Raw genomic sequence first — 4994 nt, 5'->3', positions numbered from 1 at the left:
TCAAGATCATTAAAAAAAAAACACTTCTTCGCTGCAACATTTTTTCTGTCTAAATAGGAGATTGCATCATGATTACCGCCCTGTGCACGTTGCTACAGTCAGGTGAATTCTGTAGCGATTGGGCTACATGAGAAGAGTTGAGTGAAAATCAGAATTTCTGTCCTGCAGGACATGCCGATATTCTGACATTTGATTTTGTCCAAAACAATCGAAATGTCAAACATTTTCATGGAATGAAACATTCCAGAAAGGCTGGCTGAGAAATGAGGAAACATTTTGTTTCTAACCAATTTGACATAAAGCTGTGTCTGTGATGGGAGCTGTAATTCAAGTGCCTCGTGCAGTCATTTCCTCTATGGGCTGAGCTTCCTGGGTGGACTGCGTGTCCCATGATGCACCAGTTTTGTGACTCCCATGATACATCATCCAGCTCTCTTTGATCGGAGACTATTGTACATGGGAGATGTAGTCCATCCAAGGATCCTGACCCACATGAGAGAATGGGGCATGAAGGATCTGCACTACAACTCCCAGGAGACATAGCAGCACATTAGCAGAGGCAGTCTAATGTTGAACTGACCTGAAAGGAAATACTTCATTTGCAGTTTCTGCAAAATCAAAATATGTCAAATTTTTTACTAGGGAAAAGCAATTCCCACGAAAAAATCCTTTAAAATCTCCCAACAGCTCTAGGGACAACTAACCAGGATCAGGACCACCGATGGTGAAATTCCCCCTGGCACAGAGTGCATGTCAGTGGTTGTGTATCCCCAGGGCAAATTCCACTCCGTGAACTCATTCATCGCCATGTTTGATCAGCGACTTGGTCACCAACTAACCGGATTTTCTGCAAACATTTGACAAAGAGTTTGGCTGCACCGTCTCATTATTATTATTTGCATGACAGGAGAATCTAGACCCCCCAACCAAGATCAGGCCCCTGTCACACCAAGTGCTGCACACACACTAACAGAGATCAGGGCCCCGTCGGGCCGGGCGCCACCCAGACACACAGTGACTGAGATCAGAGACACACAGTGACTGAGATCAGAGCCCCGCTGCGCCGGGCGCTGCTCAGACACAGTGACCACGATCAGGGTCCGGTCGGGCCAGGAGCCACCCAGACACACAGTGACTAAGATTAGGGCCCCGTCGCGCCGCGCGCTGCCCAGACTCACAGTGACCGAGATCAGGGCCCCAGACACAGAATGAGAGACAGTCCCTTGCCCCAAAGAGCTTCCCTTCTATATAGGCAAAGGGAGGATTTTCTCCCTAGCTCCCGCTCATGCACATAGGTCCCTGAAAGAGCATGTGACTCTCCCAAGGTCACAGAGGCAGAACCTGGGTCTTCTGCCCTAGTGCTTTACCCACACAGCCCCCCTTCCACTAGCACAGAGCTCTCCTCATGCAGCCGCTCCCTGGGGAGGGTGGCCAATGACTGGGTGGGGAAGAGCCAGCAGGCCTGCTGGGAATGAGCGCTCAGGGCTAGCCCAGGGGCCCTGGTCCAATGTGGGAGCACGTGCCACTCCCCTAGCCCAGCCCCAAGCCCCTCCTGGCCTGCTGTGGGACCCAGCTCCCAACCCCCCCGACCCAGCACCTTGACGGGGCCCAGCCCTGCCATCGGATCCAGACAACCGCCTAGCACTACTCCTGCTCCTCCCAGCGCCTTGATGGGGCCCCAGCCCCACAAGCCCCTTCCTCCCAGTGCCACCTTGGGGTCCAGGCCTTGCCAGCCCTACCCCTCCATGCTGCTCTCACCCCCAAGTGCTCTGCCATGGAATTCCCAGCTGGGCTCCCCGCACTGCCCCCAACAAGCCTTGGCCTTCTCCCCAGCATGTCCGTCCCCCTCTCCCCCCCAATGGGGCTGAGGCTGGAGCTGCCCTCTCCATCCTGTGCCCCCATGCCGCCTGCTGCCTGGCCCCTGGCGATCTTTGTCCCCAGCCCCCTCAGGGCCTGGCCACGACCGCAGGGACAGTTTGCTGGACAAACACAGCGCCCACGCTGCCTGTTAGCCCCAGCGGCCCCAGCCCCCACTGCCCTGGGCTGATTAATCACTAATCGCGGAACACCCTGGCTCAGGGGCTGGGACAAGACACGGCCCAGGGGCATGTTGGGGGAGGGGAGGAGTCCGTCAGGTCGGGGGTGACTGGCTCAAGTGGAATCCCAGGGCTTTGGCCTCCTGAGCCTTCCATGGGGGGCCCCATCTCTCCGTAGGTAGCACTGATGGGGCAGCCCTTCTGCCGCCTGGGGGGGTCTCGCCAGCGGCTGCCTCTGCTTTCACTGACCCCAGCCCAGAGCAGTGAGATCGAGCAAGCGATCTCTCCCCGCACACCCCGTCATCTGTCTCTTTGTCCCCGCACACCTCCTATCTATCTATCTCTTCCCACACACCTCCTATCTATCTACCTATCTCTGCCCGCACACCCCGTCATCTGTCTCTCTGTCCCCGCATACCTCCTGTCTATCTATCTGTCTATCTGTCTGTCTGTCCCCAAGCGCTCTCTCTCCTCTCTCAGATCTGCTCTAGTGCAAAGCAGGATCACGGCTCCGTCCGGGGCAGGTCTCTGGCCTGGCGCACGCAGTGGCCCAGCCTAGGTGATCACTGGGCCCTCCCGGCCTGGGAATCTCAGAATGAATCTCCCCTACACCTCCCCCGCCCCCGCCGCTCTGAGTCACTCCCTCCACCCGCTCCGTGCAGGCTGCCCCGAGCCACGGGCTGGCCGGGACAGGCTGGCCGGGAGGCTGCCAGCGGTGGCTGCTGGGGCCCAGGAGGCTGAATGGAGCCTGTGTGAGCGGGTGTCGGCCACCCTGCACTTTCATGCAAGGCTGGAAAAAACAACATGGCAGCAGAAAGCCCCTGTGTGATGCCGGGACTGTGCTGCCCACCTAGCCCGGCCCGGCCCCCCCGAGAAGAGCCCTCGGGCTCCCCCCCATCGTCATCCCTGCCCCGTCCCCTCCTCCCCAGCTCCCCATGCTGGCACTGCAAGGGGCCTTAATGAGAATCCCCTGCGCAGGGGGTCTCCCCAGTCAGTGCCTGACGATGTGAAGACCCTGCTCCCAGTCCTCGCATGGGGGGTGGCTGGAGTGCTCTGCGCTGTGGCTATTCTCTGTCCCCCAGGACCCAGGCAGGGTGGATCGGGGGTGTGGCCGGAGCACAGAGCACAAGACGGAGGAGCCCGGGAACAGGACTGGGGATGTGCTGAATGCGGAGTGCAGTGCGCAGAAGAGCAGGCCGGGTTTTCCAATCCTGCTGTGCTCTAATGAGCCCCCTTATCATCTGTGCACCTCCACTGAGCCCCCAAGGGGTGTCTGATCTGCAATCTCTGCTATTTAACTGGGCCTTTCGGTCCCCTGTGGAAAGAAATGTCTCTCACTGCGGGAGACAGAATGAAATAGCTTCCTTTGGGAGACAGTAGTGTCTAGCGCTCAGGGATAAGGATGGGGAGCGCCACCCCAGCGCTGGGGTGGGGTGTAGTGGGTAGAACAGGGGACTGGGAGGCAGGACTCCTGGGTTCTCTCCCCAGCTCTGCCTGTCTTGCTACGTGACCTTGCAGCAACTCCCTCTGTCACAGCCTGCCTTGATTTCCCCATGTCCAAGGGGGTTCACAGATCTGGCCTCTCTCTCAAGGCAGCGTGACGCTGTGCCAAGTACTGTCCGCACAGGAAGGGATTTCCTTTTTTCCCAGGTAAGAGTCGGAGAAGCCCATTTACTGGAACAAGCCAGGCACGTTTGGCCATAGCCTGAAGAGCTGGGCTCTGTGTCCCAGCCCCGCTGCCATCTGGGGCAACCTGAGCCAGGCACTGTGCCAGCTCCCGTCTGAGCCCTGGGTCCCTGGGAGCTGGGGAAGGAGCCGGAAAGCTGTGGTTTCTGATGTTCCAGCAGTGTGAACCCAGCAGGGCCCCTTAATTCGCTCACTTTCCTCCTGGCTCTCAGCGACTCGCTCCAGCCAAGAGTCTAAACATGCTGCAGGGAGAGTGGCTTTCCTGGGGCTGTTCAGCTGAAAGGATCATTCATTGCTGTCCAGAAGGCCTGGGATCTGCAGGGCCAGGAGGCTGAGGATCTGCGAGCAAAGGGTCTGGGACAGGGGTCGGTGATCTGCGGCCAGGAATCTCAGTGCTGAGGAGCGGGAGTCAGGGATCTGCAGTCCACTTTTTACGCACAACAAGACGTCAGCCCTGCGTTTCCTGGCTAGTTTCCAACTCAGATGCTTCTGTTTGGCCTCCCTAAAGTCCTCCCCTGAGATTTCCATTGCAGCGAGGATGCTCCTTCACTGCCCATCCTAAGCAGCAGTCTTGTGCTGCTGTGCAACTGCCAGACCCCACCCCAGAGGTGGCTGCATGCCATTGCCAGGGGAAGCAATCCCTGGGCACACGGCCTGCAGAGTGCTCTGGGAACCTTTGGGGTTCTCTCTGACTTTCTAGGTACTTCTCTGGGCCCCATCCTGTAGAAGGGTCTTAAGATACAAGTTGCTTTGGTATTAGAGAAATGTAAAACAGGAGCATTATCAGACTGAATTGGGAATGAGCAATAGTGACCAGACTGAGACTTGACAGCTGTGGGAAGGGCACATCCCGAGCCAGGGTGAATGATTAACAGTGAAATGTCCATCGTGCTAGGTGCATTACAAACACAGCAGTGGGATACAGAATGTGCCCTGAAGAGCTGACAGTGGAGATAACCGGCAAATGCAGATGGCAGATGCGGAAGCCCAAGGGAAGAATGAGATGATCCAAGGCAGCGTGATCTGTTTCAAACCGTTTATTGGCAGAAAATGCAGTTTTGTTGAAATCCAAACATTTCGCGGGAACATGTCCATTGCCTCAATTTTCCAACAGGAAAAAGTCAAATTGAATCATTTCCACTTTCTCATTTCGGTAAAAACATTTCATTGCAACTTGAGAACTCTCTGATTCCTTCCACTTCGATTTTACAGCCTATTGCTAGAAGGCTCTGAATATCCTATTCACAGGTGTGCGACGGCACCGTGTAGATT

This window comes from Emydura macquarii, unplaced genomic scaffold, assembly GCF_026122565.2.
Source record: "Emydura macquarii macquarii isolate MOO-44397 ecotype Brisbane River unplaced genomic scaffold, CSIRO-AGI_Emac_v2 contig_1790, whole genome shotgun sequence".
In the NCBI taxonomy this organism is placed as follows: Eukaryota; Metazoa; Chordata; order Testudines; family Chelidae; genus Emydura; species Emydura macquarii.
Note: the sequence above shows the minus strand (reverse complement) of the source record.